Genomic DNA, 15,971 nt, shown 5'->3' with positions numbered 1-15,971 from the left:
TCTCTTTCCCCGCGCCTTTCACCCTCGGAGTTTCCCTTTTCTCCCGGCCCGACCGAGGGAACTCGCTCGGTGGGCCGGTGCGTCGATGCCGCTGCCCGGATCGCGCCGAACGCATGCGGACCTGCTGCGCTGCTTCTTTTCCTTATATCCATTCTTTAGCATCACCATGTCGGGTGCGATCATACCAGCACTAATGCACCGGATCCCATCAGAACTCCGAAGTTAAGCGTGCTTGGGCGAGAGTAGTACTAGGATGGGTGACCTCCTGGGAAGTCCTCGTGTTGCACCCCTTTTTTTTTTTTTTTTCCTCTCTTTCCCCGCGCCTTTCACCCTCGGAGTTTCCCTTTTCTCCCGGCCCGACCGAGGGAACTCGCTCGGTGGGCCGGTGCGTCGATGCCGCTGGCCGGATCGCGCCGAACGCATGCGGACCTGCTGCGCTGCTTCTTTTCCTTATATCCATTCTTTAGCATCACCATGTCGGGTGCGATCATACCAGCACTAATGCACCGGATCCCATCAGAACTCCGAAGTTAAGCGTGCTTGGGCGAGAGTAGTACTAGGATGGGTGACCTCCTGGGAAGTCCTCGTGTTGCACCCCTTTTTTTTTTTTTTTTCCTCTCTTTCCCCGCGCCTTTCACCCTCGGAGTTTCCCTTTTATCCCGGCCCGACCGAGGGAACTCGCTCGGTGGGCCGGTGCGTCGATGCCGCTGCCCGGATCGCGCCGAACGCCTGCGGACCTGCTGCGCTGCTTCTTTTCCTTATATCCATTCTTTAGCATCACCATGTCGGGTGCGATCATACCAGCACTAATGCACCGGATCCCATCAGAACTCCGAAGTTAAGCGTGCTTGGGCGAGAGTAGTACTAGGATGGGTGACCTCCTGGGAAGTCCTCGTGTTGAACCCCTTTTTTTTTTTTTTTTCCTCTCTTTCCCCGCGCCTTTCACCCTCGGAGTTTCCCTTTTCTCCCGGCCCGACCGAGGGAACTCGCTCGGTGGGACGGTGAGTCGATGCCGCTGCCCGGATCGCGCCGAACGCATGCGGACCTGCTGCGCTGCTTCTTTTCCTTATATCCATTCTTTAGCATCACCATGTCGGGTGCGATCATACCAGCACTAATGCACCGGATCCAATCAGAACTCCGAAGTTAAGCGTGCTTGGGCGAGAGTAGTACTAGGATGGGTGACCTCCTGGGAAGTCCTCGTGTTGAACCCCTTTTTTTTTTTTTTTTCCTCTCTTTCCCCGCGCCTTTCACCCTCGGAGTTTCCCTTTTCTCCCGGCCCGACCGAGGGAACTCGCTCGGTGGGCCGGTGGGTCGATGCCGCTGCCCGGATCGCGCCGAACGCATGCGGACCTGCTGCGCTGCTTCTTTTCCTTATATCCATTCTTTAGCATCACCATGTCGGGTGCGATCATACCAGCACTAATGCACCGGATCCCATCAGAACTTCGAAGTTAAGCGTGCTTGGGCGAGAGTAGTACTAGGATGGGTGACCTCCTGGGAAGTCCTCGTGTTGCACCCCTTTTTTTTTTTTTTTTCCTCTCTTTCCCCGCGCCTTTCACCCTCGGAGTTTCCCTTTTCTCCCGGCCCGACCGAGGGAACTCGCTCGGTGGGCCGGTGCGTCGATGCCGCTGCCCGGATCGCGCCGAACGCCTGCGGACCTGCTCCGCTGCTTCTTTTCCTTATATCCATTCTTTAGCATCACCATGTGGGGTGCGATCATACCAGCACTAATGCACCGGATCCCATCAGAACTCCGAAGTTAAGCGTGCTTGGGCGAGAGTAGTACAAGGATGGGTGACCTCCTGGGAAGTCCTCGTGTTGCACCCTTTTTTTTTTTTTTTTCCTCTCTTTGCCCGCGCCTTTCACCCTCGGAGTTTCCCTTTTCTCCCGGCCCGACCGAGGGAACTCGCTCGGTGGGCCGGTGCGTCGATGCCGCTGCCCGGATCGCGCCGAACGCCTGCGGACCTGCTGCGCTGCTTCTTTTCCTTATATCCATTCTTTAGCATCACCATGTCGGGTGCGATCATACCAGCACTAATTCACCGGATCCCATCAGAACTCCGAAGTTAAGCGTGCTTGGGCGAGAGTAGTACTAGGATGGGTGACCTCCTTGGAAGTCCTCGTGTTGCACCCTTTTTTTTTTTTTTTTCCTCTCTTTCCCCGCGCCTTTCACCCTCGGAGTTTCCCTTTTCTCCCGGCCCGACCGAGGGAACTCGCTCGGTGGGCCGGTGCGTCGATGCCGCTGCCCGGATCGCGCCGAACGCCTGCGGACCTGCTGCGCTGCTTCTTTTCCTTATATCCATTCTTTAGCATCACCATGTCGGGTGCGATCATACCAGCACTAATGCACCGGATCCCATCAGAACTCCGAAGTTAAGCGTGCTTGGGCGAGAGTAGTACTAGGATGGGTGACCTCCTGGGAAGTCCTCGTGTTGAACCCCTTTTTTTTTTTTTTTTCCTCTCTTTCCCCACGCCTTTCACCCTCGGAGTTTCCCTTTTCTCCCGGCCCGACCGAGGGAACTCGCTCGGTGGGCCGGTGCGTCGATGCCGCTGCCCGGATCGCGCCGAACGCATGCGGACCTGCTGCGCTGCTTCTTTTCCTTATATCCATTCTTTAGCATCACCATGTCGGGTGCGATCATACCAGCACTAATGCACCGGATCCCATCAGAACTCCGAAGTTAAGCGTGCTTGGGCGAGAGTAGTACTAGGATGGGTGACCTCCTGGGAAGTCCTCGTGTTGCACCCCTTTTTTTTTTTTTTTCCTCTCTTTCCCCGCGCCTTTCACCCTCGGAGTTTCCCTTTTCTCCCGGCCCGACCGAGGGAACTCGCTCGGTGGGCCGGTGCGTCGATGCCGCTGCCCGGATCGCGCCGAACGCCTGCGGACCTGCTGCGCTGCTTCTTTTCCTTATATCCATTCTTTAGCATCACCATGTCGGGTGCGATCATACCAGCACTAATGCACCGGATCCCATCAGAACTCCGAAGTTAAGCGTGCTTGGGCGAGAGTAGTACTAGGATGGGTGACCTCCTGGGAAGTCCTCGTGTTGCACCCTTTTTTTTTTTTTTTCCTCTCTTTCCCCGCGCCTTTCACCCTCGGAGTTTCCCTTTTCTCCCGGCCCGACCGAGGGAACTCGCTCGGTGGGCCGGTGCGTCGATGCCGCTGCCCGGATCGCGCCGAACGCCTGCGGACCTGCTGCGCTGCTTCTTTTCCTTATATCCATTCTTTAGCATCACCATGTCGGGTGCGATCATACCAGCACTAATGCACCGGATCCCATCAGAACTCCGAAGTTAAGCGTGCTTGGGCGAGAGTAGTACAAGGATGGGTGACCTCCTGGGAAGTCCTCGTGTTGCACCCTTTTTTTTTTTTTTCCTCTCTTTGCCCGCGCCTTTCACCCTCGGAGTTTCCCTTTTCTCCCGGCCCGACCGAGGGAACTCGCTCGGTGGGCCGGTGCGTCGATGCCGCTGCCCGGATCGCGCCGAACGCATGCGGAGCTGCTGCGCTGCTTCTTTTCCTTATATCCATTCTTTAGCATCACCATGTGGGGTGCGATCATACCAGCACTAATGCACCGGATCCCATCAGAACTTCGAAGTTAAGCGTGCTTGGGCGAGAGTAGTACTAGGATGGGTGACCTCCTGGGAAGTCCTCGTGTTGCACCCCTTTTTTTTTTTTTTTTCCTCTCTTTCCCCGCGCCTTTCACCCTCGGAGTTTCCCTTTTCTCCCGGCCCGACCGAGGGAACTCGCTCGGTGGGCCGGTGGGTCGATGCCGCTGCCCGGATCGCGCCGAACGCATGCGGACCTGCTCCGCTGCTTCTTTTCCTTATATCCATTCTTTAGCATCACCATGTGGGGTGCGATCATACCAGCAATAATGCACCGGATCCCATCAGAACTCCGAAGTTAAGCGTGCTTGGGCGAGAGTAGTACAAGGATGGGTGACCTCCTGGGAAGTCCTCGTGTTGCACCCTTTTTTTTTTTTTTTCCTCTCTTTGCCCGCGCCTTTCACCCTCGGAGTTTCCCTTTTCTCCCGGCCCGACCGAGGGAACTCGCTCGGTGGGCCGGTGCGTCGATGCCGCTGCCCGGATCGCGCCGAACGCATGCGGACCTGCTGCGCTGCTTCTTTTCCTTATATCCATTCTTTAGCATCACCATGTCGGGTGCGATCATACCAGCACTAATGCACCGGATCCAATCAGAACTCCGAAGTTAAGCGTGCTTGGGCGAGAGTAGTACTAGGATGGGTGACCTCCTGGGAAGTCCTCGTGTTGCACCCCTTTTTTTTTTTTTTTTTCCTCTCTTTCCCCGCGCCTTTCACCCTCGGAGTTTCCCTTTTCTCCCAGCCCGACCGAGGGAACTCGCTCGGTGGGCCGGTGCGTCGATGCCGCTGCCCGGATCGCGCCGAACGCATGCGGACCTGCTGCGCTGCTTCTTTTCCTTATATCCATTCTTTAGCATCACCATGTGGGGTGCGATCATACCAGCACTAATGCACCGGATCCCATCAGAACTTCGAAGTTAAGCGTGCTTGGGCGAGAGTAGTACTAGGATGGGTGACCTCCTGGGAAGTCCTCGTGTTGCACCCCTTTTTTTTTTTTTTTTCCTCTCTTTCCCCGCGCCTTTCACCCTCGGAGTTTCCCTTTTCTCCCGGCCCGACCGAGGGAACTCGCTCGGTGGGCCGGTGGGTCGATGCCGCTGCCCGGATCGCGCCGAACGCATGCGGACCTGCTCCGCTGCTTCTTTTCCTTATATCCATTCTTTAGCATCACCATGTGGGGTGCGATCATACCAGCACTAATGCACCGGATCCCATCAGAACTCCGAAGTTAAGCGTGCTTGGGCGAGAGTAGTACAAGGATGGGTGACCTCCTGGGAAGTCCTCGTGTTGCACCCTTTTTTTTTTTTTTTTCCTCTCTTTGCCCGCGCCTTTCACCCTCGGAGTTTCCCTTTTCTCCCGGCCCGACCGAGGGAACTCGCTCGGTGGGCCGGTGCGTCGATGCCGCTGCCCGGATCGCGCCGAACGCCTGCGGACCTGCTGCGCTGCTTCTTTTCCTTATATCCATTCTTTAGCATCACCATGTCGGGTGCGATCATACCAGCACTAATTCACCGGATCCCATCAGAACTCCGAAGTTAAGCGTGCTTGGGCGAGAGTAGTACTAGGATGGGTGACCTCCTTGGAAGTCCTCGTGTTGCACCCTTTTTTTTTTTTTTTTCCTCTCTTTCCCCGCGCCTTTCACCCTCGGAGTTTCCCTTTTCTCCCGGCCCGACCGAGGGAACTCGCTCGGTGGGCCGGTGCGTCGATGCCGCTGCCCGGATCGCGCCGAACGCCTGCGGACCTGCTGCGCTGCTTCTTTTCCTTATATCCATTCTTTAGCATCACCATGTCGGGTGCGATCATACCAGCACTAATGCACCGGATCCCATCAGAACTCCGAAGTTAAGCGTGCTTGGGCGAGAGTAGTACTAGGATGGGTGACCTCCTGGGAAGTCCTCGTGTTGCACCCCTTTTTTTTTTTTTTTTCCTCTCTTTCCCCGCGCCTTTCACCCTCGGAGTTTCCCTTTTCTCCCGGCCCGACCGAGGGAACTCGCTCGGTGGGCCGGTGCGTCGATGCCGCTGCCCGGATCGCGCCGAACGCCTGCGGACCTGCTGCGCTGCTTCTTTTCCTTATATCCATTCTTTAGCATCACCATGTCGGGTGCGATCATACCAGCACTAATGCACCGGATCCCATCAGAACTCCGAAGTTAAGCGTGCTTGGGCGAGAGTAGTACTAGGATGGGTGACCTCCTGGGAAGTCCTCGTGTTGCACCCCTTTTTTTTTTTTTTTTTCCTCTCTTTCCCCGCGCCTTTCACCCTCGGAGTTTCCCTTTTCTCCCAGCCCGACCGAGGGAACTCGCTCGGTGGGCCGGTGCGTCGATGCCGCTGCCCGGATCGCGCCGAACGCATGCGGACCTGCTGCGCTGCTTCTTTTCCTTATATCCATTCTTTAGCATCACCATGTCGGGTGCGATCATACCAGCACTAATGCACCGGATCCCATCAGAACTCCGAAGTTAAGCGTGCTTGGGCGAGAGTAGTACTAGGATGGGTGACCTCCTGGGAAGTCCTCGTGTTGCACCCTTTTTTTTTTTTTTTCCTCTCTTTCCCCGCGCCTTTCACCCTCGGAGTTTCCCTTTTCTCCCGGCCCGACCGAGGGAACTCGCTCGGTGGGCCGGTGCGTCGATGCCGCTGCCCGGATCGCGCCGAACGCCTGCGGACCTGCTGCGCTGCTTCTTTTCCTTATATCCATTCTTTAGCATCACCATGTCGGGTGCGATCATACCAGCACTAATGCACCGGATCCCATCAGAACTCCGAAGTTAAGCGTGCTTGGGCGAGAGTAGTACAAGGATGGGTGACCTCCTGGGAAGTCCTCGTGTTGCACCCTTTTTTTTTTTTTTTCCTCTCTTTGCCCGCGCCTTTCACCCTCGGAGTTTCCCTTTTCTCCCGGCCCGACCGAGGGAACTCGCTCGGTGGGCCGGTGCGTCGATGCCGCTGCCCGGATCGCGCCGAACGCATGCGGACCTGCTGCGCTGCTTCTTTTCCTTATATCCATTCTTTAGCATCACCATGTGGGGTGCGATCATACCAGCACTAATGCACCGGATCCCATCAGAACTTCGAAGTTAAGCGTGCTTGGGCGAGAGTAGTACTAGGATGGGTGACCTCCTGGGAAGTCCTCGTGTTGCACCCCTTTTTTTTTTTTTTTTCCTCTCTTTCCCCGCGCCTTTCACCCTCGGAGTTTCCCTTTTCTCCCGGCCCGACCGAGGGAACTCGCTCGGTGGGCCGGTGGGTCGATGCCGCTGCCCGGATCGCGCCGAACGCATGCGGACCTGCTCCGCTGCTTCTTTTCCTTATATCCATTCTTTAGCATCACCATGTGGGGTGCGATCATACCAGCAATAATGCACCGGATCCCATCAGAACTCCGAAGTTAAGCGTGCTTGGGCGAGAGTAGTACAAGGATGGGTGACCTCCTGGGAAGTCCTCGTGTTGCACCCTTTTTTTTTTTTTTTCCTCTCTTTGCCCGCGCCTTTCACCCTCGGAGTTTCCCTTTTCTCCCGGCCCGACCGAGGGAACTCGCTCGGTGGGCCGGTGCGTCGATGCCGCTGCCCGGATCGCGCCGAACGCCTGCGGACCTGCTGCGCTGCTTCTTTTCCTTATATCCATTCTTTAGCATCACCATGTCGGGTGCGATCATACCAGCACTAATTCACCGGATCCCATCAGAACTCCGAAGTTAAGCGTGCTTGGGCGAGAGTAGTACTAGGATGGGTGACCTCCTTGGAAGTCCTCGTGTTGCACCCTTTTTTTTTTTTTTTCCTCTCTTTCCCCGCGCCTTTCACCCTCGGAGTTTCCATTTTCTCCCGGCCCGACCGAGGGAACTCGCTCGGTGGGCCGGTGCGTCGATGCCGCTGCCCGGATCGCGCCGAACGCCTGCGGACCTGCTGCGCTGCTTCTTTTCCTTATATCCATTCTTTAGCATCACCATGTCGGGTGCGATCATACCAGCACTAATGCACCGGATCCCATCAGAACTCCGAAGTTAAGCGTGCTTGGGCGAGAGTAGTACTAGGATGGGTGACCTCCTGGGAAGTCCTCGTGTTGAACCCCTTTTTTTTTTTTTTTTCCTCTCTTTCCCCGCGCCTTTCACCCTCGGAGTTTCCCTTTTCTCCCGTCCCGACCGAGGGAACTCGCTCGGTGGGCCGGTGCGTCGATGCCGCTGCCCGGATCGCGCCGAACGCATGCGGACCTGCTGCGCTGCTTCTTTTCCTTATATCCATTCTTTAGCATCACCATATCGGGTGCGATCATACCAGCACTAATGCACCGGATCCCATCAGAACTCCGAAGTTAAGCGTGCTTGGGCGAGAGTAGTACTAGGATGGGTGACCTCCTGGGAAGTCCTCGTGTTGCACCCCTTTTTTTTTTTTTTTTCCTCTCTTTCCCCGCGCCTTTCACCCTCGGAGTTTCCCTTTTCTCCCGGCCCGACCGAGGGAACTCGCTCGGTGGGCCGGTGCGTCGATGCCGCTGCCCGGATCGCGCCGAACGCATGCGGACCTGCTGCGCTGCTTCTTTTCCTTATATCCATTCTTTAGCATCACCATGTCGGGTGCGATCATACCAGCACTAATGCACCGGATCCCATCAGAACTCCGAAGTTAAGCGTGCTTGGGCGAGAGTAGTACTAGGATGGGTGACCTCCTGGGAAGTCCTCGTGTTGCACCCTTTTTTTTTTTTTTTTCCTCTCTTTCCCCGCGCCTTTCACCCTCGGAGTTTCCCTTTTCTCCCGGCCCGACCGAGGGAACTCGCTCGGTGGGCCGGTGCGTCGATGCCGCTGCCCGGATCGCGCCGAACGCCTGCGGACCTGCTGCGCTGCTTCTTTTCCTTATATCCATTCTTTAGCATCACCATGTCGGGTGTGATCATACCAGCACTAATGCACCGGATCCCATCAGAACTCCGAAGTTAAGCGTGCTTAGGCGAGAGTAGTACTAGGATGGGTGACCTCCTGGGAAGTCCTCGTGTTGCACCCCTTTTTTTTTTTTTTTTCCTCTCTTTCCCCGCGCCTTTCACCCTCGGAGTTTCCCTTTTCTCCCGGCCCGACCGAGGGAACTCGCTCGGTGGGCCGGTGCGTCGATGCCGCTGCCCGGATCGCGCCGAACGCATGCGGACCTGCTGCGCTGCTTCTTTTCCTTATATCCATTCTTTAGCATCACCATGTCGGGTGCGATCATACCAGCACTAATGCACCGGATCCCATCAGAACTCCGAAGTTAAGCGTGCTTGGGCGAGAGTAGTACTAGGATGGGTGACCTCCTGGGAAGTCCTCGTGTTGCACCCATTTTTTTTTTTTCCTCTCTTTCCCCGCGCCTTTCACCCTCGGAGTTTCCCTTTTCTCCCGGCCCGACCGAGGGAACTCGCTCGGTGGGCCGGTGCGTCGATGCCGCTGCCCGGATCGCGCCGAACGCCTGCGGACCTGCTGCGCTGCTTCTTTTCCTTATATCCATTCTTTAGCATCACCATGTCGGGTGCGATCATACCAGCACTAATGCACCGGATCCCATCAGAACTCCGAAGTTAAGCGTGCTTGGGCGAGAGTAGTACTAGGATGGGTGACCTCCTGGGAAGTCCTCGTGTTGCACCCTTTTTTTTTTTTTTTTTCCTCTCTTTCCCCGCGCCTTTCACCCTCGGAGTTTCCCTTTTCTCCCAGCCCGACCGAGGGAACTCGCTCGGTGGGCCGGTGCGTCGATGCCGCTGCCCGGATCGCGCCGAACGCATGCGGACCTGCTGCGCTGCTTCTTTTCCTTATATCCATTCTTTAGCATCACCATGTGGGGTGCGATCATACCAGCACTAATGCACCGGATCCCATCAGAACTTCGAAGTTAAGCGTGCTTGGGCGAGAGTAGTACTAGGATGGGTGACCTCCTGGGAAGTCCTCGTGTTGCACCCCTTTTTTTTTTTTTTTTCCTCTCTTTCCCCGCGCCTTTCACCCTCGGAGTTTCCCTTTTCTCCCGGCCCGACCGAGGGAACTCGCTCGGTGGGCCGGTGGGTCGATGCCGCTGCCCGGATCGCGCCGAACGCATGCGGACCTGCTCCGCTGCTTCTTTTCCTTATATCCATTCTTTAGCATCACCATGTGGGGTGCGATCATACCAGCACTAATGCACCGGATCCCATCAGAACTCCGAAGTTAAGCGTGCTTGGGCGAGAGTAGTACAAGGATGGGTGACCTCCTGGGAAGTCCTCGTGTTGCACCCTTTTTTTTTTTTTTTTCCTCTCTTTGCCCGCGCCTTTCACCCTCGGAGTTTCCCTTTTCTCCCGGCCCGACCGAGGGAACTCGCTCGGTGGGCCGGTGCGTCGATGCCGCTGCCCGGATCGCGCCGAACGCCTGCGGACCTGCTGCGCTGCTTCTTTTCCTTATATCCATTCTTTAGCATCACCATGTCGGGTGCGATCATACCAGCACTAATTCACCGGATCCCATCAGAACTCCGAAGTTAAGCGTGCTTGGGCGAGAGTAGTACTAGGATGGGTGACCTCCTTGGAAGTCCTCGTGTTGCACCCTTTTTTTTTTTTTTTTCCTCTCTTTCCCCGCGCCTTTCACCCTCGGAGTTTCCCTTTTCTCCCGGCCCGACCGAGGGAACTCGCTCGGTGGGCCGTTGCGTCGATGCCGCTGCCCGGATCGCGCCGAACGCCTGCGGACCTGCTGCGCTGCTTCTTTTCCTTATATCCATTCTTTAGCATCACCATGTCGGGTGCGATCATACCAGCACTAATGCACCGGATCCCATCAGAACTCCGAAGTTAAGCGTGCTTGGGCGAGAGTAGTACTAGGATGGGTGACCTCCTGGGAAGTCCTCGTGTTGCACCCCTTTTTTTTTTTTTTTTCCTCTCTTTCCCCGCGCCTTTCACCCTCGGAGTTTCCCTTTTCTCCTGGCCCGACCGAGGGAACTCGCTCGGTGGGCCGGTGCGTCGATGCCGCTGCCCGGATCGCGCCGAACGCATGCGGACCTGCTGCGCTGCTTCTTTTCCTTATATCCATTCTTTAGCATCACCATGTCGGGTGCGATCATACCAGCACTAATGCACCGGATCCCATCAGAACTCCGAAGTTAAGCGTGCTTGGGCGAGAGTAGTACTAGGATGGGTGACCTCCTGGGAAGTCCTCGTGTTGCACCCTTTTTTTTTTTTTTTCCTCTCTTTCCCCGCGCCTTTCACCCTCGGAGTTTCCCTTTTCTCCCGGCCCGACCGAGGGAACTCGCTCGGTGGGCCGGTGCGTCGATGCCGCTGCCCGGATCGCGCCGAACGCCTGCGGACCTGCTGCGCTGCTTCTTTTCCTTATATCCATTCTTTAGCATCACCATGTCGGGTGTGATCATACCAGCACTAATGCACCGGATCCCATCAGAACTCCGAAGTTAAGCGTGCTTGGGCGAGAGTAGTACAAGGATGGGTGACCTCCTGGGAAGTCCTCGTGTTGCACCCTTTTTTTTTTTTTTCCTCTCTTTGCCCGCGCCTTTCACCCTCGGAGTTTCCCTTTTCTCCCGGCCCGACCGAGGGAACTCGCTCGGTGGGCCGGTGCGTCGATGCCGCTGCCCGGATCGCGCCGAACGCCTGCGGACCTGCTGCGCTGCTTCTTTTCCTTATATCCATTCTTTAGCATCACCATGTCGGGTGCGATCATACCAGCACTAATGCACCGGATCCCATCAGAACTCCGAAGTTAAGCGTGCTTGGGCGAGAGTAGTACAAGGATGGGTGACCTCCTGGGAAGTCCTCGTGTTGCACCCTTTTTTTTTTTTTTCCTCTCTTTGCCCGCGCCTTTCACCCTCGGAGTTTCCCTTTTCTCCCGGCCCGACCGAGGGAACTCGCTCGGTGGGCCGGTGCGTCGATGCCGCTGCCCGGATCGCGCCGAACGCATGCGGAGCTGCTGCGCTGCTTCTTTTCCTTATATCCATTCTTTAGCATCACCATGTGGGGTGCGATCATACCAGCACTAATGCACCGGATCCCATCAGAACTTCGAAGTTAAGCGTGCTTGGGCGAGAGTAGTACTAGGATGGGTGACCTCCTGGGAAGTCCTCGTGTTGCACCCCTTTTTTTTTTTTTTTTCCTCTCTTTCCCCGCGCCTTTCACCCTCGGAGTTTCCCTTTTCTCCCGGCCCGACCGAGGGAACTCGCTCGGTGGGCCGGTGGGTCGATGCCGCTGCCCGGATCGCGCCGAACGCATGCGGACCTGCTCCGCTGCTTCTTTTCCTTATATCCATTCTTTAGCATCACCATGTGGGGTGCGATCATACCAGCAATAATGCACCGGATCCCATCAGAACTCCGAAGTTAAGCGTGCTTGGGCGAGAGTAGTACAAGGATGGGTGACCTCCTGGGAAGTCCTCGTGTTGCACCCTTTTTTTTTTTTTTTCCTCTCTTTGCCCGCGCCTTTCACCCTCGGAGTTTCCCTTTTCTCCCGGCCCGACCGAGGGAACTCGCTCGGTGGGCCGGTGCGTCGATGCCGCTGCCCGGATCGCGCCGAACGCATGCGGACCTGCTGCGCTGCTTCTTTTCCTTATATCCATTCTTTAGCATCACCATGTCGGGTGCGATCATACCAGCACTAATGCACCGGATCCAATCAGAACTCCGAAGTTAAGCGTGCTTGGGCGAGAGTAGTACTAGGATGGGTGACCTCCTGGGAAGTCCTCGTGTTGCACCCCTTTTTTTTTTTTTTTTTCCTCTCTTTCCCCGCGCCTTTCACCCTCGGAGTTTCCCTTTTCTCCCAGCCCGACCGAGGGAACTCGCTCGGTGGGCCGGTGCGTCGATGCCGCTGCCCGGATCGCGCCGAACGCATGCGGACCTGCTGCGCTGCTTCTTTTCCTTATATCCATTCTTTAGCATCACCATGTGGGGTGCGATCATACCAGCACTAATGCACCGGATCCCATCAGAACTTCGAAGTTAAGCGTGCTTGGGCGAGAGTAGTACTAGGATGGGTGACCTCCTGGGAAGTCCTCGTGTTGCACCCCTTTTTTTTTTTTTTTTCCTCTCTTTCCCCGCGCCTTTCACCCTCGGAGTTTCCCTTTTCTCCCGGCCCGACCGAGGGAACTCGCTCGGTGGGCCGGTGGGTCGATGCCGCTGCCCGGATCGCGCCGAACGCATGCGGACCTGCTCCGCTGCTTCTTTTCCTTATATCCATTCTTTAGCATCACCATGTGGGGTGCGATCATACCAGCACTAATGCACCGGATCCCATCAGAACTCCGAAGTTAAGCGTGCTTGGGCGAGAGTAGTACAAGGATGGGTGACCTCCTGGGAAGTCCTCGTGTTGCACCCTTTTTTTTTTTTTTTTCCTCTCTTTGCCCGCGCCTTTCACCCTCGGAGTTTCCCTTTTCTCCCGGCCCGACCGAGGGAACTCGCTCGGTGGGCCGGTGCGTCGATGCCGCTGCCCGGATCGCGCCGAACGCCTGCGGACCTGCTGCGCTGCTTCTTTTCCTTATATCCATTCTTTAGCATCACCATGTCGGGTGCGATCATACCAGCACTAATTCACCGGATCCCATCAGAACTCCGAAGTTAAGCGTGCTTGGGCGAGAGTAGTACTAGGATGGGTGACCTCCTTGGAAGTCCTCGTGTTGCACCCTTTTTTTTTTTTTTTTCCTCTCTTTCCCCGCGCCTTTCACCCTCGGAGTTTCCCTTTTCTCCCGGCCCGACCGAGGGAACTCGCTCGGTGGGCCGGTGCGTCGATGCCGCTGCCCGGATCGCGCCGAACGCCTGCGGACCTGCTGCGCTGCTTCTTTTCCTTATATCCATTCTTTAGCATCACCATGTCGGGTGCGATCATACCAGCACTAATGCACCGGATCCCATCAGAACTCCGAAGTTAAGCGTGCTTGGGCGAGAGTAGTACTAGGATGGGTGACCTCCTGGGAAGTCCTCGTGTTGCACCCCTTTTTTTTTTTTTTTTCCTCTCTTTCCCCGCGCCTTTCACCCTCGGAGTTTCCCTTTTCTCCCGGCCCGACCGAGGGAACTCGCTCGGTGGGCCGGTGCGTCGATGCCGCTGCCCGGATCGCGCCGAACGCCTGCGGACCTGCTGCGCTGCTTCTTTTCCTTATATCCATTCTTTAGCATCACCATGTCGGGTGCGATCATACCAGCACTAATGCACCGGATCCCATCAGAACTCCGAAGTTAAGCGTGCTTGGGCGAGAGTAGTACTAGGATGGGTGACCTCCTGGGAAGTCCTCGTGTTGCACCCCTTTTTTTTTTTTTTTTTCCTCTCTTTCCCCGCGCCTTTCACCCTCGGAGTTTCCCTTTTCTCCCAGCCCGACCGAGGGAACTCGCTCGGTGGGCCGGTGCGTCGATGCCGCTGCCCGGATCGCGCCGAACGCATGCGGACCTGCTGCGCTGCTTCTTTTCCTTATATCCATTCTTTAGCATCACCATGTCGGGTGCGATCATACCAGCACTAATGCACCGGATCCCATCAGAACTCCGAAGTTAAGCGTGCTTGGGCGAGAGTAGTACTAGGATGGGTGACCTCCTGGGAAGTCCTCGTGTTGCACCCTTTTTTTTTTTTTTTCCTCTCTTTCCCCGCGCCTTTCACCCTCGGAGTTTCCCTTTTCTCCCGGCCCGACCGAGGGAACTCGCTCGGTGGGCCGGTGCGTCGATGCCGCTGCCCGGATCGCGCCGAACGCCTGCGGACCTGCTGCGCTGCTTCTTTTCCTTATATCCATTCTTTAGCATCACCATGTCGGGTGCGATCATACCAGCACTAATGCACCGGATCCCATCAGAACTCCGAAGTTAAGCGTGCTTGGGCGAGAGTAGTACAAGGATGGGTGACCTCCTGGGAAGTCCTCGTGTTGCACCCTTTTTTTTTTTTTTTCCTCTCTTTGCCCGCGCCTTTCACCCTCGGAGTTTCCCTTTTCTCCCGGCCCGACCGAGGGAACTCGCTCGGTGGGCCGGTGCGTCGATGCCGCTGCCCGGATCGCGCCGAACGCATGCGGACCTGCTGCGCTGCTTCTTTTCCTTATATCCATTCTTTAGCATCACCATGTGGGGTGCGATCATACCAGCACTAATGCACCGGATCCCATCAGAACTTCGAAGTTAAGCGTGCTTGGGCGAGAGTAGTACTAGGATGGGTGACCTCCTGGGAAGTCCTCGTGTTGCACCCCTTTTTTTTTTTTTTTTCCTCTCTTTCCCCGCGCCTTTCACCCTCGGAGTTTCCCTTTTCTCCCGGCCCGACCGAGGGAACTCGCTCGGTGGGCCGGTGGGTCGATGCCGCTGCCCGGATCGCGCCGAACGCATGCGGACCTGCTCCGCTGCTTCTTTTCCTTATATCCATTCTTTAGCATCACCATGTGGGGTGCGATCATACCAGCAATAATGCACCGGATCCCATCAGAACTCCGAAGTTAAGCGTGCTTGGGCGAGAGTAGTACAAGGATGGGTGACCTCCTGGGAAGTCCTCGTGTTGCACCCTTTTTTTTTTTTTTTCCTCTCTTTGCCCGCGCCTTTCACCCTCGGAGTTTCCCTTTTCTCCCGGCCCGACCGAGGGAACTCGCTCGGTGGGCCGGTGCGTCGATGCCGCTGCCCGGATCGCGCCGAACGCCTGCGGACCTGCTGCGCTGCTTCTTTTCCTTATATCCATTCTTTAGCATCACCATGTCGGGTGCGATCATACCAGCACTAATTCACCGGATCCCATCAGAACTCCGAAGTTAAGCGTGCTTGGGCGAGAGTAGTACTAGGATGGGTGACCTCCTTGGAAGTCCTCGTGTTGCACCCTTTTTTTTTTTTTTTCCTCTCTTTCCCCGCGCCTTTCACCCTCGGAGTTTCCATTTTCTCCCGGCCCGACCGAGGGAACTCGCTCGGTGGGCCGGTGCGTCGATGCCGCTGCCCGGATCGCGCCGAACGCCTGCGGACCTGCTGCGCTGCTTCTTTTCCTTATATCCATTCTTTAGCATCACCATGTCGGGTGCGATCATACCAGCACTAATGCACCGGATCCCATCAGAACTCCGAAGTTAAGCGTGCTTGGGCGAGAGTAGTACTAGGATGGGTGACCTCCTGGGAAGTCCTCGTGTTGAACCCCTTTTTTTTTTTTTTTTCCTCTCTTTCCCCGCGCCTTTCACCCTCGGAGTTTCCCTTTTCTCCCGTCCCGACCGAGGGAACTCGCTCGGTGGGCCGGTGCGTCGATGCCGCTGCCCGGATCGCGCCGAACGCATGCGGACCTGCTGCGCTGCTTCTTTTCCTTATATCCATTCTTTAGCATCACCATATCGGGTGCGATCATACCAGCACTAATGCACCGGATCCCATCAGAACTCCGAAGTTAAGCGTGCTTGGGCGAGAGTAGTACTAGGATGGGTGACCTCCTGGGAAGTCCTCGTGTTGCACCCCTTTTTTTTTTTTTTTT

The 15,971-nt window shown here is 56.3% G+C and overlaps 52 non-coding genes across 52 annotated transcripts; all 52 read left to right on the top strand.

The window, feature by feature from the left end:
- The first annotated feature begins 171 nt into the window (after nt 1–171).
- On the top strand, nt 172–290 carry LOC132800859 (5S ribosomal RNA). The gene has a single exon (XR_009635975.1). It is a non-coding gene; the product is annotated as a 5S ribosomal RNA (ribosomal RNA).
- A 189-nt stretch (nt 291–479) lies between these two features.
- Nucleotides 480–598, top strand: LOC132800858 (5S ribosomal RNA). The gene has a single exon (XR_009635974.1). It is a non-coding gene; the product is annotated as a 5S ribosomal RNA (ribosomal RNA).
- A 189-nt stretch (nt 599–787) lies between these two features.
- On the top strand, nt 788–906 carry LOC132801933 (5S ribosomal RNA). Its single transcript, XR_009637054.1, has one exon. It is a non-coding gene; the product is annotated as a 5S ribosomal RNA (ribosomal RNA).
- Nucleotides 907–1,095: 189 nt separating this feature from the next.
- LOC132802255 (5S ribosomal RNA) lies at nt 1,096–1,214 on the top strand. The gene has a single exon (XR_009637378.1). It is a non-coding gene; the product is annotated as a 5S ribosomal RNA (ribosomal RNA).
- A 189-nt stretch (nt 1,215–1,403) lies between these two features.
- Nucleotides 1,404–1,522, top strand: LOC132801611 (5S ribosomal RNA). The gene has a single exon (XR_009636731.1). It is a non-coding gene; the product is annotated as a 5S ribosomal RNA (ribosomal RNA).
- A 189-nt stretch (nt 1,523–1,711) lies between these two features.
- Nucleotides 1,712–1,830, top strand: LOC132801757 (5S ribosomal RNA). The gene has a single exon (XR_009636877.1). It is a non-coding gene; the product is annotated as a 5S ribosomal RNA (ribosomal RNA).
- A 188-nt stretch (nt 1,831–2,018) lies between these two features.
- Nucleotides 2,019–2,137, top strand: LOC132801902 (5S ribosomal RNA). The gene has a single exon (XR_009637023.1). It is a non-coding gene; the product is annotated as a 5S ribosomal RNA (ribosomal RNA).
- A 188-nt stretch (nt 2,138–2,325) lies between these two features.
- Nucleotides 2,326–2,444, top strand: LOC132801932 (5S ribosomal RNA). The gene has a single exon (XR_009637053.1). It is a non-coding gene; the product is annotated as a 5S ribosomal RNA (ribosomal RNA).
- A 189-nt stretch (nt 2,445–2,633) lies between these two features.
- On the top strand, nt 2,634–2,752 carry LOC132800857 (5S ribosomal RNA). The gene has a single exon (XR_009635973.1). It is a non-coding gene; the product is annotated as a 5S ribosomal RNA (ribosomal RNA).
- A 188-nt stretch (nt 2,753–2,940) lies between these two features.
- Nucleotides 2,941–3,059, top strand: LOC132801191 (5S ribosomal RNA). The gene has a single exon (XR_009636307.1). It is a non-coding gene; the product is annotated as a 5S ribosomal RNA (ribosomal RNA).
- A 187-nt stretch (nt 3,060–3,246) lies between these two features.
- On the top strand, nt 3,247–3,365 carry LOC132801756 (5S ribosomal RNA). The gene has a single exon (XR_009636876.1). It is a non-coding gene; the product is annotated as a 5S ribosomal RNA (ribosomal RNA).
- A 186-nt stretch (nt 3,366–3,551) lies between these two features.
- On the top strand, nt 3,552–3,670 carry LOC132801610 (5S ribosomal RNA). Its single transcript, XR_009636730.1, has one exon. It is a non-coding gene; the product is annotated as a 5S ribosomal RNA (ribosomal RNA).
- Nucleotides 3,671–3,859: 189 nt separating this feature from the next.
- LOC132802083 (5S ribosomal RNA) lies at nt 3,860–3,978 on the top strand. The gene has a single exon (XR_009637204.1). It is a non-coding gene; the product is annotated as a 5S ribosomal RNA (ribosomal RNA).
- Nucleotides 3,979–4,165: 187 nt separating this feature from the next.
- On the top strand, nt 4,166–4,284 carry LOC132801812 (5S ribosomal RNA). The gene has a single exon (XR_009636933.1). It is a non-coding gene; the product is annotated as a 5S ribosomal RNA (ribosomal RNA).
- A 190-nt stretch (nt 4,285–4,474) lies between these two features.
- LOC132801609 (5S ribosomal RNA) lies at nt 4,475–4,593 on the top strand. Its single transcript, XR_009636729.1, has one exon. It is a non-coding gene; the product is annotated as a 5S ribosomal RNA (ribosomal RNA).
- A 189-nt stretch (nt 4,594–4,782) lies between these two features.
- On the top strand, nt 4,783–4,901 carry LOC132801755 (5S ribosomal RNA). The gene has a single exon (XR_009636875.1). It is a non-coding gene; the product is annotated as a 5S ribosomal RNA (ribosomal RNA).
- A 188-nt stretch (nt 4,902–5,089) lies between these two features.
- LOC132801901 (5S ribosomal RNA) lies at nt 5,090–5,208 on the top strand. Its single transcript, XR_009637022.1, has one exon. It is a non-coding gene; the product is annotated as a 5S ribosomal RNA (ribosomal RNA).
- Nucleotides 5,209–5,396: 188 nt separating this feature from the next.
- LOC132800856 (5S ribosomal RNA) lies at nt 5,397–5,515 on the top strand. The gene has a single exon (XR_009635972.1). It is a non-coding gene; the product is annotated as a 5S ribosomal RNA (ribosomal RNA).
- Nucleotides 5,516–5,704: 189 nt separating this feature from the next.
- On the top strand, nt 5,705–5,823 carry LOC132800855 (5S ribosomal RNA). The gene has a single exon (XR_009635971.1). It is a non-coding gene; the product is annotated as a 5S ribosomal RNA (ribosomal RNA).
- Nucleotides 5,824–6,013: 190 nt separating this feature from the next.
- Nucleotides 6,014–6,132, top strand: LOC132801190 (5S ribosomal RNA). Its single transcript, XR_009636306.1, has one exon. It is a non-coding gene; the product is annotated as a 5S ribosomal RNA (ribosomal RNA).
- A 187-nt stretch (nt 6,133–6,319) lies between these two features.
- Nucleotides 6,320–6,438, top strand: LOC132801754 (5S ribosomal RNA). The gene has a single exon (XR_009636874.1). It is a non-coding gene; the product is annotated as a 5S ribosomal RNA (ribosomal RNA).
- A 187-nt stretch (nt 6,439–6,625) lies between these two features.
- LOC132801608 (5S ribosomal RNA) lies at nt 6,626–6,744 on the top strand. Its single transcript, XR_009636728.1, has one exon. It is a non-coding gene; the product is annotated as a 5S ribosomal RNA (ribosomal RNA).
- A 189-nt stretch (nt 6,745–6,933) lies between these two features.
- Nucleotides 6,934–7,052, top strand: LOC132802082 (5S ribosomal RNA). Its single transcript, XR_009637203.1, has one exon. It is a non-coding gene; the product is annotated as a 5S ribosomal RNA (ribosomal RNA).
- A 187-nt stretch (nt 7,053–7,239) lies between these two features.
- LOC132801900 (5S ribosomal RNA) lies at nt 7,240–7,358 on the top strand. The gene has a single exon (XR_009637021.1). It is a non-coding gene; the product is annotated as a 5S ribosomal RNA (ribosomal RNA).
- Nucleotides 7,359–7,545: 187 nt separating this feature from the next.
- LOC132801931 (5S ribosomal RNA) lies at nt 7,546–7,664 on the top strand. Its single transcript, XR_009637052.1, has one exon. It is a non-coding gene; the product is annotated as a 5S ribosomal RNA (ribosomal RNA).
- Nucleotides 7,665–7,853: 189 nt separating this feature from the next.
- On the top strand, nt 7,854–7,972 carry LOC132800854 (5S ribosomal RNA). Its single transcript, XR_009635970.1, has one exon. It is a non-coding gene; the product is annotated as a 5S ribosomal RNA (ribosomal RNA).
- A 189-nt stretch (nt 7,973–8,161) lies between these two features.
- On the top strand, nt 8,162–8,280 carry LOC132801189 (5S ribosomal RNA). The gene has a single exon (XR_009636304.1). It is a non-coding gene; the product is annotated as a 5S ribosomal RNA (ribosomal RNA).
- Nucleotides 8,281–8,468: 188 nt separating this feature from the next.
- LOC132801912 (5S ribosomal RNA) lies at nt 8,469–8,587 on the top strand. The gene has a single exon (XR_009637033.1). It is a non-coding gene; the product is annotated as a 5S ribosomal RNA (ribosomal RNA).
- Nucleotides 8,588–8,776: 189 nt separating this feature from the next.
- On the top strand, nt 8,777–8,895 carry LOC132801280 (5S ribosomal RNA). The gene has a single exon (XR_009636396.1). It is a non-coding gene; the product is annotated as a 5S ribosomal RNA (ribosomal RNA).
- A 185-nt stretch (nt 8,896–9,080) lies between these two features.
- LOC132801188 (5S ribosomal RNA) lies at nt 9,081–9,199 on the top strand. The gene has a single exon (XR_009636303.1). It is a non-coding gene; the product is annotated as a 5S ribosomal RNA (ribosomal RNA).
- Nucleotides 9,200–9,388: 189 nt separating this feature from the next.
- On the top strand, nt 9,389–9,507 carry LOC132801606 (5S ribosomal RNA). The gene has a single exon (XR_009636726.1). It is a non-coding gene; the product is annotated as a 5S ribosomal RNA (ribosomal RNA).
- A 189-nt stretch (nt 9,508–9,696) lies between these two features.
- On the top strand, nt 9,697–9,815 carry LOC132801753 (5S ribosomal RNA). The gene has a single exon (XR_009636873.1). It is a non-coding gene; the product is annotated as a 5S ribosomal RNA (ribosomal RNA).
- A 188-nt stretch (nt 9,816–10,003) lies between these two features.
- LOC132801899 (5S ribosomal RNA) lies at nt 10,004–10,122 on the top strand. The gene has a single exon (XR_009637020.1). It is a non-coding gene; the product is annotated as a 5S ribosomal RNA (ribosomal RNA).
- A 188-nt stretch (nt 10,123–10,310) lies between these two features.
- LOC132800853 (5S ribosomal RNA) lies at nt 10,311–10,429 on the top strand. The gene has a single exon (XR_009635969.1). It is a non-coding gene; the product is annotated as a 5S ribosomal RNA (ribosomal RNA).
- Nucleotides 10,430–10,618: 189 nt separating this feature from the next.
- Nucleotides 10,619–10,737, top strand: LOC132801187 (5S ribosomal RNA). The gene has a single exon (XR_009636302.1). It is a non-coding gene; the product is annotated as a 5S ribosomal RNA (ribosomal RNA).
- Nucleotides 10,738–10,924: 187 nt separating this feature from the next.
- Nucleotides 10,925–11,043, top strand: LOC132801910 (5S ribosomal RNA). Its single transcript, XR_009637031.1, has one exon. It is a non-coding gene; the product is annotated as a 5S ribosomal RNA (ribosomal RNA).
- A 186-nt stretch (nt 11,044–11,229) lies between these two features.
- On the top strand, nt 11,230–11,348 carry LOC132801751 (5S ribosomal RNA). Its single transcript, XR_009636870.1, has one exon. It is a non-coding gene; the product is annotated as a 5S ribosomal RNA (ribosomal RNA).
- A 186-nt stretch (nt 11,349–11,534) lies between these two features.
- On the top strand, nt 11,535–11,653 carry LOC132801605 (5S ribosomal RNA). The gene has a single exon (XR_009636725.1). It is a non-coding gene; the product is annotated as a 5S ribosomal RNA (ribosomal RNA).
- Nucleotides 11,654–11,842: 189 nt separating this feature from the next.
- On the top strand, nt 11,843–11,961 carry LOC132802081 (5S ribosomal RNA). The gene has a single exon (XR_009637202.1). It is a non-coding gene; the product is annotated as a 5S ribosomal RNA (ribosomal RNA).
- A 187-nt stretch (nt 11,962–12,148) lies between these two features.
- LOC132801811 (5S ribosomal RNA) lies at nt 12,149–12,267 on the top strand. The gene has a single exon (XR_009636932.1). It is a non-coding gene; the product is annotated as a 5S ribosomal RNA (ribosomal RNA).
- Nucleotides 12,268–12,457: 190 nt separating this feature from the next.
- Nucleotides 12,458–12,576, top strand: LOC132801604 (5S ribosomal RNA). Its single transcript, XR_009636724.1, has one exon. It is a non-coding gene; the product is annotated as a 5S ribosomal RNA (ribosomal RNA).
- A 189-nt stretch (nt 12,577–12,765) lies between these two features.
- LOC132801750 (5S ribosomal RNA) lies at nt 12,766–12,884 on the top strand. The gene has a single exon (XR_009636869.1). It is a non-coding gene; the product is annotated as a 5S ribosomal RNA (ribosomal RNA).
- A 188-nt stretch (nt 12,885–13,072) lies between these two features.
- On the top strand, nt 13,073–13,191 carry LOC132801898 (5S ribosomal RNA). The gene has a single exon (XR_009637019.1). It is a non-coding gene; the product is annotated as a 5S ribosomal RNA (ribosomal RNA).
- Nucleotides 13,192–13,379: 188 nt separating this feature from the next.
- LOC132800852 (5S ribosomal RNA) lies at nt 13,380–13,498 on the top strand. Its single transcript, XR_009635968.1, has one exon. It is a non-coding gene; the product is annotated as a 5S ribosomal RNA (ribosomal RNA).
- Nucleotides 13,499–13,687: 189 nt separating this feature from the next.
- Nucleotides 13,688–13,806, top strand: LOC132800851 (5S ribosomal RNA). Its single transcript, XR_009635967.1, has one exon. It is a non-coding gene; the product is annotated as a 5S ribosomal RNA (ribosomal RNA).
- Nucleotides 13,807–13,996: 190 nt separating this feature from the next.
- On the top strand, nt 13,997–14,115 carry LOC132801186 (5S ribosomal RNA). The gene has a single exon (XR_009636301.1). It is a non-coding gene; the product is annotated as a 5S ribosomal RNA (ribosomal RNA).
- Nucleotides 14,116–14,302: 187 nt separating this feature from the next.
- LOC132801749 (5S ribosomal RNA) lies at nt 14,303–14,421 on the top strand. The gene has a single exon (XR_009636868.1). It is a non-coding gene; the product is annotated as a 5S ribosomal RNA (ribosomal RNA).
- Nucleotides 14,422–14,608: 187 nt separating this feature from the next.
- LOC132801603 (5S ribosomal RNA) lies at nt 14,609–14,727 on the top strand. The gene has a single exon (XR_009636723.1). It is a non-coding gene; the product is annotated as a 5S ribosomal RNA (ribosomal RNA).
- Nucleotides 14,728–14,916: 189 nt separating this feature from the next.
- Nucleotides 14,917–15,035, top strand: LOC132802080 (5S ribosomal RNA). Its single transcript, XR_009637201.1, has one exon. It is a non-coding gene; the product is annotated as a 5S ribosomal RNA (ribosomal RNA).
- A 187-nt stretch (nt 15,036–15,222) lies between these two features.
- LOC132801896 (5S ribosomal RNA) lies at nt 15,223–15,341 on the top strand. Its single transcript, XR_009637017.1, has one exon. It is a non-coding gene; the product is annotated as a 5S ribosomal RNA (ribosomal RNA).
- A 187-nt stretch (nt 15,342–15,528) lies between these two features.
- LOC132801929 (5S ribosomal RNA) lies at nt 15,529–15,647 on the top strand. Its single transcript, XR_009637050.1, has one exon. It is a non-coding gene; the product is annotated as a 5S ribosomal RNA (ribosomal RNA).
- Nucleotides 15,648–15,836: 189 nt separating this feature from the next.
- On the top strand, nt 15,837–15,955 carry LOC132800850 (5S ribosomal RNA). Its single transcript, XR_009635966.1, has one exon. It is a non-coding gene; the product is annotated as a 5S ribosomal RNA (ribosomal RNA).
- The last annotated feature ends 16 nt before the right edge of the window (nt 15,956–15,971 follow it).

Source organism: Ziziphus jujuba, chromosome 2 (genome assembly GCF_031755915.1).
Source record: "Ziziphus jujuba cultivar Dongzao chromosome 2, ASM3175591v1".
In the NCBI taxonomy this organism is placed as follows: domain Eukaryota; kingdom Viridiplantae; phylum Streptophyta; class Magnoliopsida; order Rosales; family Rhamnaceae; genus Ziziphus; species Ziziphus jujuba.
This window is presented reverse-complemented; position numbering and strand designations above follow the sequence as displayed.